Raw genomic sequence first — 12853 nt, forward strand, 5'->3', positions numbered from 1 at the left:
CTCAGCCATGACGTTTCAGCTCCTGATGTGGCATGACAGCTCTTGATTCGTTGCTCGCCCATCACACCACTATTACACCCCGAGAATGGGCAGTGACTAGGAGTGAGTTCACTCTCGCACTTGCGCACAAGGCTTGTTTACTAGTTTGTCACAGCGGAGGCCAGCGCCATCTTATAATGGTGATTGCTCGCGGCACGCACAAGGCTCTCCACAGTGATTGCTCGCTGCACGGCTTTCCACAAGGGATGTGGGTAAGGACTTTCTGGTCTTACGCTGTTGAAGTAAATAATTAAGTAGAGCACCACAGTTTAAGCAAGGAAAGTAATTCATGCACTTAAAGAGGGATCAGAATAGACTGCCATTAAGAGAGAATCGCCCCCCCCCCCGTGGGTTCTGCATTATGGATTTTAAGGGAAATTCTGAGTATTAATAAGTTGAATAGCATATTGATGAAGCAGGGTGTTCCTTTTTCCCATCTCAAATCATACATAGTTGACTGAAGAAGGTGACCATTAATACACATGAGAGGACATCCCCTGGTGTCTTAGCTTCTGCTATATTGAGAGTGATCTAATTGCAGCTTTGAGGATGTTTAACGGAAAAGGGTATTTCTGAGTGGCAGGAGACAGCTCCCAAGGACTAGCTGCATCTTTCCTTGGTCACTGCATATACAATCCCTTGCCAGCCTCGTATCGATTGTGCAACGTTAATTTATCTGCCCAAAAGGTTGGAAGCTCATTTGGGTCAGGGAGACTTTGTCAATCAGGATCCTTATAGGCATCACACATTAACTAGGAGGGTTCAAGAATGTTTTGATAGAGGATGTTTAGAAGGGTGTGGACAGAAGGCTGTGAAGGCAAAGGGGACATATGCTGCTGCCGAATATGAACAGAGGGTTGTTACTAACGGGATCCAGAGAAAGCGAGAGAAAGAGAAGCCTGAACAAACTAGTGGCCTTTCACAGGATAAATGCTGGACGGGCTGCTGCGAGAGAAGTTCTGGAACTTTCTTCTTCTTCTTTTTCTTTGTCCTCCTTGCTGCCTTATCAAATGATTTGATGGATCTGTCCAGCGGACTGAGGATCCTGGAAAACTTCATGGGCTGAGGACAGAGCTTAGAAGGTCTGAGGTTAGGTCTGGGAGATGTGCCCTTAAGATCTCCAGCACAAACACAGCGCCTTCTCTTAGATCCATAACACCTGGCTGTCTGAGTAAGTAGCTCTGTGATGAAGAATGTCCTCTAACATCTCCATAGCTTTTTCTTCCCAGCGTAGTAACGGTAACGGTACCACTACCTGTCCTCTGAGAAGAACAGTTTATATTGACTTGAGGCCAACCCCCCCCCCCCAAAAAAAAACTGACTGCAGGAATGATTTTAAAGCATAATTTAACCCAGAGAAATAACAAAACTCTAAAGAACTCAAAAGGCCTCCATAAATCCACCTGTATAATTGCTAGTACATGGTCAGGTCTTCAATTTTATGAGCCAACTCCAGCACCCCAGAGTTTACATCCTTCCTTCATCCATCTTCAGGATAGAATTTACTTCGCTAATAACATGCTTCTCGACACCAGGCCGGTCCCCGGATGACCATCCAACAGAGGCAATACAAACAGCTGGGAGTATCTGATGGTAGTGAACACAGAGGTGTCTGGCATGGTAAGCGCATAGCAGGTTGATTTACCTAATTTGCCTGAGTTCAGTGAGGCTCTGTGCTCTCTGAGTTGTGACTGCCTGGGAGCTCCCCATCCACTCGATGGTGCAGGTGTTTCTGCACCAAAACATACAGCACTTTGCTGGGTGTTAATCATGGCATCAACTCGAGGCCTGTGATTTATAGGCCAGGCTCAGATCCGTTGAGATGATTCAGTTCCCGTAAGTCTGTGTGGTTAGCCCCTGAATGCACTTGGTTAAGCTAACTACAAAAATAAGCCAAAGGAATTCATTTCTGACACAAAATGAGATCTGATGTCCACACTGAGCTGTGTACCTTCCCATGATCCCATTTTGTTCGTCATGGCTCACATGACAGCTTGAGAAGTCTCACTTAAAGCAAATGCTTAGGTTTCTTGAGAGACCAGAAGGGTTGGATACTCCTCCAACCCCCCAACTTCCTTACTTTCTGGGTATACAACAACAGTGACAAAGTATTAAAGAGAGAAGTATTTTCCTGTTTTTTTGGCTACATCATCCACCAATGTTCTAAGGGGTGTGACTAAAGAGTCTTACAGTGACATGGGCAGCATCCTTCACGGACCCGAATCCACACCCGGTATAAGGAATTGGCACTGCCGTCTCCCAAGCACGGCAGGTGAGCATGGCTAACTTCTGGTTATGGAATCTGCATTCTTCCTTCCCAGTCTTGTAATGCTCATGTTCTGCGTATGTATATATGCCGTAGGCTGATAAAACACAAACGTCAGGCTTCGTAAGAAGAAGAGAAGTGCTGGCCTTATGACAAAAGTAGACAGACAACTCTATTAAACAGACAAGGAAGCCACCTAGTTGTGGATCAGCGGGCCCCATACCTGTTGACATCTAGGCTTCCAAAGTTTAGGGTGTGGTCACTTCCTACCACCTGGAACTCATGTCAACTGCTTTGCAGACAAGTTCTTCAGACACAGGACAAAGGGATCAGTGAAAGTGATCACTTCTCCAACTTTTTCAGAATAATATTGACTGATATTTGATGGGGGAATGAATGTAGCTGTTCTGCCATAGTAGTCAACAAAACCCTTGAGAAACCTAATTACTGTTGGGATTAGAAACCTTCTAGGAGTCTTATACCCCAAGATTCCTAGGAATGAAGGATACAGAGCCATCTCCTGTAACCAGGCAAGACTTTCAGTAGAGGGATTTGGACACAAATCCAGTCACAGAACCTTTGAAATAAAATTTGTCCTACAAAATGTGGCCTACAAGATATGCAGGGTAAAGATAGAACAGAAATTGTAGAAGTGGCCAACCAATGACTGTTCCAGCTTGAGAGCCATGTCACAAAAGGGAGCCCACTCCTCACACTACCTGGAAAGGCCAAGGCCCAGAAGCTGGGTAGCCCAGAGACCTAGGGTAGAAAATGATTCTTAATGATATTCTGCTGTATTCATAGATTGGTGCCTAGCCCAGAAAAGCTTCAACCAGCAATTGATGGAAACAGATACAAAGACCTAGAGCCAACATTAGGTAGAGCTTGGAGAACCTGGGAGAAAGGATTATTGGAGCCTGAGCGGTCATGGACACCATAAGAAAATCTACAGAATTAATCAACTAACCTGGGCTCATAGGAGCGCACAAAGACTACACCACCAACCTGGGAGCCTGCATCAGACTGACCTAGGTCCTTTGCATGCATGTTATGATTTTGTAACTTGGTCTTCTTGTAGGGCTCCTAACAGGGGGAGCAGGGCTTGTCTATGACTCTTTTGCCTCGTTTTGGGACCCTTTCCTCCTACTGAGTTGCCTCATCCTGCTTCAATATGAGGGGAAGTACCTAGTCTTAATTCAACTTGATATGCCATGGTTGGTTGATATCCATGGGAAACCAGCCCTTTTCTGGATAGAAACAGAGGAGTAGTGGAGGGGAAGGGGGCAGAGGGGAGGTGGGAGGAGGGACTGGGAGGAGAAGAGGGAAGGGAAACTACAGTTGGGATGTGAAAGGAAGAAAGGAAGAAAGAAAGAAAGAAAGAAAGAAAGAAAGAAAGAAAGAAAGAAAGAAAGAAAGAAAGAAAGAAAGAAAGAAAGGAAATGCATATGTTTGTGCTCTCTCTCTCTCTCTCTCACACACACACACATACACACACACACACACACATATATATATATACACACACACATATATATATACACACATATATATATATATATATATATATATATATATATATCCCTAAAGCCATCCCTTAGTCTTGGACATTTGATTTGCTTTTTGTTCCTCCTTAGATAATACACATTAGAGATCCAGAAAATTTTCATTCTTATCTTTCTATGAAACTGCTGATGAATTGCTGATGATGCTTGCCTCGCTCCCAAGACCTCTTCAACAAGTTCTCTGGCTGCTTGCTCCTCCTTTGGCTGGCTGAATTGTTTTTCTGCGCTAAAGGATCACTTGTTAAATGGAACCCGCTTTCTGCATGCATCAGGATCTTCCTGATTTTAGCTGCACTGCTACCTGGCTTGAATTCACTAAACATCTGACTTGTGGTAGACTTCCTGTTTCTGGGTTTTGTCTGAGTTAATTACTTGGCTCCTGCCACTCTAATTCCTCTTCTGAAAGGTTAGCTTCTGCAAAGGCTGCTAACCTGCTCTCAACAAGCTCCAGGAGTCATCGTGCCAGGCAATCCAGCCTTAGTCCTGACTATGACTCTCTCAAAACTGTATGAGACCTTCCTGCTGCCTTAACTTGTACTTGGTTTGGACTGGTCTTTGTTCTTGGAACTCTCGGAGGAATAGAAGCCAGTTTTGCTAGCTTAGGTCAGTAATCCTTGTACCCAGGAGCCTGAGGCAGGAGTTTTCCATGAGTTTGAAAGCCATGGACTACATAGAGAGCACCAGAACACCCTGGCTACAGTGTGACCCCTTTTCTCGAAAACCGAACAAATAAAATATGCCAACATCAGGAAACAAACAATTAAAATACAATGCAGACCACTGTTGATCAAATAAGTTGTATTTCTTTCTGGTTGCAACCAAAACTTAGAAAATAATAGCATATTACACAGGATGTGTGTAAGTAATGGTCATGAACGGAAGGCCTTCAGTCTTTCCCTGGCCCCTTTTGGTACTTTATCTAGAATTCTTGACATTCCTGGCTATCTGCTGGTGGCACAGTGGATTTTTTTTTTCCCCATTGCTGCCCATTGCTAAAGGGATGTATGGAAGTGCTGGTGTCATTATGAACACAAAAAGGGCCTGTGAATGTCAGGCAACCTGAGTTTACATCACAGCTGTCTTTGGGAATCATCTGGGAGGGCTTGCTTCCTGACCTAGGAATTGGTGATGTGAATGGGAAGAGGAACAGCCTGAGATTTATAGAGGTTGAGCTGTGAGCCTTGCTCAAAACAAAACAAACGAACCTGAGGCAAAGAGCCATAGACAGTGTTGCTTAAATTCCCTTCTATCACACTGTATAGCAAAATCAGTCAGCATGACTATAAGTCATCAGCTTCAAATCAAAACACAACTAAACCTAGATGATTTCCATCCAAAAAGCACATCTAGGAGACAGGCCTTCCTATTGTTTTATCAAAGGGAAACGTCATTGCTTTCTTGATTCCCTTTTAACGGAGGCAGTGATAAAAAAGAAAACAGAAATGAAAGGTGATAAATGGCCTGTAGGTACCATATTCAATGATAAAAACAAGACATAAAGAGAAATATTAATCAATGCTCTGAGCTGGGTTCAGGCACTAAACTGAGGAATGTAATACATCCTGCAGCTTAATTATTATTTTTATGGACATAGTGGCCCAATGTACCCCAGGCAATTGCATCCATAAAGTCTCTTGCCAGAGTAGGCTCTGCACAGGCCTGTGCGACACTTTTTTTTTTTTTTTTGGCCAGACGAACAGCTTTGTGTTTATGTTAGATAAAGCTAATATTTTGAGCTGTGTGTTTCAGATCGTCTCTGTTTTTAATGCACAGTTGAAGACACCTGCATTCAGTTCCAACTTGGACCTTAGTTTCTATTCTGGAGACAGGCCTGCTCATACCCAAACAGAACTCAGTGGGACATAGCCACATGATGCTGCATACAGTCAAACTGGCAATGAGATGAACCTGACTGCAGCAAATGCTCTTACCAGAAATGCCACAACTGAACAAAAATTGAAAAAAAAAATACCCTGGCTAAGAGATGTGGATTATAAAGACTTTTCAAAAATCTTGGCATTAAGTTTTTAAAGGTAATCTTTCTACAGAAAATTAGCATCTGATAAAGGTACAGAAAATGTAGATAAGCCTTTTCTCTTCTAGGGGCTGGAGAGGTGACTCAGCAGGTCAAGAGCTTGCTGTACAAGCTTGATAATCTGAGCTGGGATCCCCAGCATCCATGTGAAAACGTGGATGTGGTGGTCTGTCTGTTAGTACAGTGTCGTATGTACAACACACAGGTGTCTGGGGTCTCCCTGGTCAGTTTAGCTGAAGCAACCAGCAAGTCCCTGATTCAGTAGGAGATCATCTCTCAAAATACAATTCACAGAGGGACAGAGCAGTGGTTCTCCACCTTCCTAGTGCTGTGACCCTTTAATTCGGTTCCTCAAGTTGTGTTGACTCCCCCCCAAACCATAAAATCATTTCATTGCCACTTTATAACTATAAATTTGCTGCTGTTATATCTGGTATAACCAAAAAAGTCGAGACCCCCAGAGGATGACACTGGGTGTGGACCTCTGCCCCTCCCTCACATTCCTCATGTACTTTTATCCTCTACCAATTCTTCCTTAGAAAACTAACAAGCAGCCATAGCTTGTATTTGACAGGAATCACAGCAAGCTGAGCACCCCTAATGTGAACTGTTGTCAGTAATTCCATTACATTCTTCTATTCCTCGGGGTCAGCTCTTTTAGCTCAGTTTTCAAGGACTCTAAAGTAAGGCAACGTTCAAGGTCATTGCTGAACTTGAGGAGAATTGAGAAAGACTCCAGGAACTCTGACGTAAGCCTTCTCTAAGACAATCTTTCCACACATACCCAGGAGACATACAAAACATTGTTTCCCTGAAACAGATTTCTGCTGTCATGGTCAGGTTCAAAATGCTGACTCAGCCTGGGAAGCAAGGTTGAAACAAAATGCTCTCTCTCTATTCCGCTCCGCTCCACTGTTTCTGTCTTGATGGGTAGCCGCATACATTCTGCCAGGCAGATGATTGGGATCGTCATCCCTCCGGCTTTCCCCTCATCTGTTTCTTCACACTGTGTAGTTTCAGAGAATAGTTTTTAAGCACTAATATAAAGAGAACTACACATGACAGAGTAAAAGGAAAGTGAAGGTAATCTTGTATGTCAGAGCCATATCTGTGCAGTTTGCAGAGATACAGATGTGAAGGGGAAAAGTTCAGCAGCCTAGATGCTAGCAATGATGGACTGCTAAATGTCAGATGCTGTATCTATCCCATGCCAACCAGCCCAGAGATTCTGAAAGTGTGGTAGTGCATACTGCGTAGACAAAACAGATGGATAATTTGACAATATCACTCATTTCTTTTTATCCAGATGTTCTACCATCCTGTTGACAAACCTTTAACAGTTGACACTTGATACTAACATCAAATCTAGTTAAGTTTGGTGTTTTGGGTTTTTTTTTTCCCCTAAAAATCCTGAATTGGGAATTAGAGGGTTATGGTTCAGTCAGTACTACTATTTGTTATGCAAAGCACAATGGTGTGATTTGATTTGCCTGGGAGTGGTAGCTTGTAATCCCAATGCTGAAGGGGTTGATAAAGAAGATGGTCAGGCATCCTATCCTACTTGGTGAATTCCAGGACACAGTGAAAGACTGTCTCAAAACAAAAACAACAAACAACCAAACAAAAAGCCAAACCCACAAACAAACAAAGAAAACAGACCAAAAAAGCCAAAAACAAAACAAAAACAAAAACAACAAACCCCCAGAATTTAATCTCCTTGAGTATTTCCTGCTGTAATTCTGGATAGATAACTACTTGATAGTGTTCACCAGCTTATTATTCACTATTGGCATTTAGTGGAGGAGGAGATAAAATATGCACACATACATACCCACATATTATTAAACACTGTAGATTCTAAGATGCAGATATGGATTTTATCTTGTTCATGATTTATATATTAATATTTGGAGATGTCACTCTGACAAATAAACAGGTACGTAAAGACATTCGTACCTAATCTGAAATTCCTCGCTGACACAACTTGATTTCAAGTATTCTTTTCGGAGGTATGCAAAAGAATGCCATACTTCAGACCTATTTGACATGTGTTATTTCTGTGGAGACAAGATCGTCACATAATTTTAAAATTCTGCAGATTTACAGCTTTAGAAGATCCCCCTCTTTGTCGACAGAAACGATGCAAGTTGCTTACAGTTGGACTGTTAAACTGATTGTATTTCTTTGCATTTCTTCAGGGGCTCCAACTTGAAATGTTATTGTAGCAATAAATATTCCTGCTTCCAGAATCATGTACAAACCATAAGAGATTTTTAACATGAAATAAATAAACGCATTGTTCTCTGAGATTAGGTCAGTGTCTTTGAGATATACTGTTAGAATGTTAATTGAGTTTGACATAAGCATGCATCATGCCACTCAATGTGCCAGCAGTGAAACTGATTTCCAATTCTAATCATCATCTGTGTGCTGACAGCACACTGAGATGGAAATGTTGAATATTTTAGTCTGTGATATTATCCTGGTTGTTTAAAGTACTGACTACGTGTTTTGAAACCAATAGACGTAATTGGTATGCATGTTGGAATTAGGCTGAGCACATCATTTATTTATAGAGTCTTTTGATGTAACTCTGTAGGGGGAAAGTTAATAAAACATGGTTCAAAGATACATTTCTACTCACCACTATATTATGACAGAAAGTACAAATTATTGTTCTGAAAACATGGATTTCTGAGGAAATGTGGTTTTTATTCCTTCTGAAGCTATTTCACTAATGCAAGAAGAAAAAGAACCTGGGGGTGGGAGGGGAAGGCAAGAGGTGCACAGGTGTTGCTAAGGCCTGTAAACTTTTCTGCTGCAACTTGAGGGGACTAAAATCCCCTCATAGCTAGAACTGGCTCTGGGTGAGCATTTTTACAACTCCCTAGTGAGTTTGAGTTTAGCCTGAAATGCATGAGACTGTCATATCAAAGATAAATAAATATCTATGAGTCAACAATGAGTGATCGAGGGTTGTGGCTGCACTTAACCCTTCCTGTCTCTTCCTGTAAAGTAGGTCACTGTGTCACAGAACTGGCTTTATCTAAACTGAGGTCTAGAGAATTTTGGAAACACCATGCAACTCCTCTGAGAGGTCAGGTGGGGAGGGAAGAGGGTTTGTATACACTCTGCCCCATTGTGAGGACACTGGCCCCCCGTCAGTCTCTCCAAAGAGGGAAAGGGTATTTTCTAACATTAGCTAAGCATCTAATTGTGCTCAGTGAACTACTGACTTCAAACGTGATATTTCTCGAATGAACTCAGTATTTATATGGTGAGAATAAACAATAAACCATGGATCAAAAGAAAGAAAAGAAATAGAAGTGATGATGTGGGCAGGCATGGCAAAAGAAATGAAGATGCTCTCATTCAGTTGTCTGTGGTTTGGACTGGCCTGACTCACACGTGTGCTCACAAAACGTAGTGGCTAGGACTGGCCTGAAACTCAATATCTGGGTTTGGACTTTTGATTTTTTTCACTGGCATTCGTGTGATGTTTCCTTGGGATTTTAATTGGTTTTGTCTTAGGTGTTTGGCTCCTCCCTGTCTGTATCCTTATGATGTCTCCTCTCAGTTTCATGAAAGAAAGAAACTATAGTCTTATCATTTAGACAAAGTTCATAAGAAAATTTTATCAAGAAGCTAGTTTTGCACAAAGTACAGTTTCTCAATCAAATTTGTCATTAAGTATTTTTGTTAATAGTACGACTAGTATAGGGGCTGGGAAGATGGCTTATTTAGTAGTGTGCTTGCCATGCAAAGATGGGAACCCTAGTTGGAATTCCTAGTGCCTACATTCAAAACTGGGCATGATGGGTGCAAATCTGTATTCCTGGTCTTGAGGAGATAGAGATAGAAAGGAGGAGAAAGAGCTTGATGACCCACAAGCCTGGTTAAATCAGTGAACATTGGGAGAAAGAGAGAGAGAGAGAGAGAGAGAGAGAGAGAGAGAGAGAGAGAGAGAGAGAGAGAGAGAGAGAGAGAAAGAGAAAGAGAAAGAGAAAGAGAAAGAGAAAGAGAAAGAGAGAGACCCATAGAAGAAGACACTAGACGTTAACGTTTGACCTATACAGACACGTGCCCATAAGCATGCATGACTTCTATTTATAGCTGTTCAAATTCTTTATTCCTTTTCATGTTTTCCACCATTACCAAAATAAGACTTGTATATATTTTGAGTATATCAGAATTTTGAAAACAACTGAATTAGCATTTGTAGGCTCTAGGGTAAATACAAATACACAACTCTGTAAGTTCAGCCTATGTGGCCTGCTATGGAAAACATCAGAAATTTAAAGCACTGGATAATTCTAAACCAGTTTGCTAGCTTTTTAAAAATAAAGAGTCTTTGGAATAAAAGTATGTTTTACAAAAATATAAAATAAAATTTGACTGTAAAGCCATGCATGGTGGCTTATGCCTTTAATCCTGGTTCTCAGGTACTGTGGCACAAGGATTGACAAAGTTCAAGGCCATCCTGAGCTTATATTGGGTAGAGTGAGAGCCTCTCTCAAAGGATAAATAATAAATTGACAAATGCAGGCTATCCTCTGCAAGTCACAGCATACCGAGCTGATAGTTCATGACTCACATGTTCCCATTATTATCACCACTTACTCTGACATGTGAACATTCATTTTGCGCACTGAGCTCAAATACACTTTGCGAAAAGTCTCTAGAAATGGGCGTTTTTTATCACACATAATATAACGTAAGGAAATATAAGATTTGTTTTATAGTTTATAAATGCTACAAGATATTATTTTAAAAATTAATAAACAATGCAAAAATCCCCACGTTAAAGTACATTTAATGAATAATTCTAACTAGCAGACACTGTTGATTTCTTTAAAATATGTAATAAATATACATACTTAGTTTAAGCCTAGATATTTCCTGCTTAAAGAGACTATAATTCCAGCTTGAAGTTGGCAGTTCTTTTCTGAAAATGATCAGGTGGTAATTATGTGAGGCTTTGCCACTTACTGTCTAGGTCACAACCACTCAGCTCTATAATTGTACAGTGAAAAGTGCCACAGTCAGTCTGGGCACAAATGAGTACATGCTCCATTAAAAAAATACTTACAAAGCAGGCATTTTCCCCGTGAGGCATAGTTTGCCAATGCTGGCCAATGTGGCATAGAGTTGATGATGAGAACAGAGATAGGAACAGATCAGCTAGAGTCGGGACACCATGGCTTAAGTCCTGAGAATAGCTTTGTTGAAGGCCAAGACAATCTTGGACTTTGCTATTTCTTCATCTCTTCTGAGCCCCCTTTCCTGGAAGTCATCTATGAGGACAATACTGACTTTGAAAGGAGACACCTAGACACTTCAAAGTTCTGCCACCCACACTGAGGACAGCCTCATTCCTCACTTCCAGCAGCAGCCCCTAAAATATTCCCCAGACCTCAGAGTACCCCATTTCCTAGAACCCACATCCTGCTATACAGGAGTTCTGCCTTCTCTTTTTTTCCTCTTAAGATTTTACCTATGAATAATAAAAAATAAAATTTCTGTATAAACCTCACCACTTGGTCCATGGATTTCATTCTTCATGAGACAAGAACCCAGGAACCACTGGCTCGGGGTGGCTTTGATGATGGCTGAATTTTCTAAGAAAACTCTGTCATTCTCAAGGACACCCCACTGCTTCTGAATCAATGTCTTGAGACGAATGAAAAGTTTACCTAATGCCTAGTCTTCTCTGTGAATTCTCCCACTTATCTGTATATAATATCATTTATCAAGGAAAAGACTCTCTTTGAATCTGACCTTAAAACACACGTTTGGTTGGGTTGTGGTGGTGCATGCCTTTGATACGAGCACTTAGGAGATGGAGGCAAGTGGATATCCATGAGTTTGAGGCTAGCCTGAGCTACAAAGCAAGTTCCAGGAGATCTAAGGCTATAACACAGAGAAACCCTGTCTCAAAACAAACACCCAGGATTTTGACCAAGAGCATGGGTACTTCAGAACAAGACAATGTTCTGAGGCTTCTAAGTCCTTCTTAGAGCTTCTTCTCTGTACCCTCCGAGACCCTGCGTTTTGCTGTTAGAAGCCCATACCATAGTGAGGATGCCACCTACAGGACAGCAGTGATGCACCAGGCCGAACTCTCAGTGAAGCTCCGAGCTGGTGGATTTTCAGCATGGTGGATGTCCACCTTGAACTCTTGGATGAAAGAGGTCTGAGACTGTACACCATACAGAGCAGACCTGAGTCACTGAGCCTGGGCACTTGGCCTTGACAAGTCATCATGGAGGGATGATGTAGCTTTTAAGCTACGGACGAGAGGAAGCATCATAATCACTTTAAAATGTAAAACACTATACCAAGGGAAAGAAGGTGGAAACAGCAGGTGTTGTTGAGTCCCAATAAAGAAAATCTGTTTCTTCTGGTAAACCCTGGCTGACTTACATCTCCAGTTTTAGTTTACCTTTATCGCCTATAGTCTATTCTTTGCCATAAGTTTTGGTTAAAAGAATGGAATATGTGTTGAACCTCTAAGTCATGACTCTGACTTGGGTGAAGGCATGACATCTGGAACTGCCCAAAGGATTGTAAAGGTTACAAAGACATTATCTCCCTTAAGGGGTAATTCAAATGGATTGTTCAATCACCAGGGCAGGAAAAGTCCCTGCAAAAGCTCCACCTTCAAGAAGCATGGTACACCTAAAGACATGTTGAGAACAGTAGAGGAATAACTCTCCCCCTAAAGGAACATGTAGAGCCCAGAAATCTATTCCTCAATGCAATTTCTCACACACCCTCTCTGTTATTCCTGCCTGCTTTCACATAGAAAGCATAACATTGTCTGTCTATTTATTTCCACATTATTCTTTCAGATACCAGCTAAACCCTAAGCTAGCTAGCCCATATGATACTCCATTCTGGCTGGTCTCTCCCTTCCCCTCTGCCTCTCTCTCTCTCTCTCTCTCTCTCTCT

At 41.7% G+C, this 12853-nt stretch overlaps 1 long non-coding RNA gene across 1 annotated transcript in view; it reads right to left on the reverse strand.

The window, feature by feature from the left end:
* Window positions 1-7866: 7866 nt before the first annotated feature.
* LOC110285010 overlaps window positions 7867-12853 on the reverse strand; it is a 28658-nt gene continuing 23671 nt past the window's right edge. Inside the window, exon 3 of the long non-coding RNA XR_002377014.1 lies at window positions 7867-7959. This is a non-coding gene — a long non-coding RNA (uncharacterized LOC110285010). The remainder of the gene's footprint in view (window positions 7960-12853) is intronic.

Source organism: Mus caroli, chromosome 18 (genome assembly GCF_900094665.2).
Source record: "Mus caroli chromosome 18, CAROLI_EIJ_v1.1, whole genome shotgun sequence".
Taxonomy (NCBI): domain Eukaryota; kingdom Metazoa; phylum Chordata; class Mammalia; order Rodentia; family Muridae; genus Mus; species Mus caroli.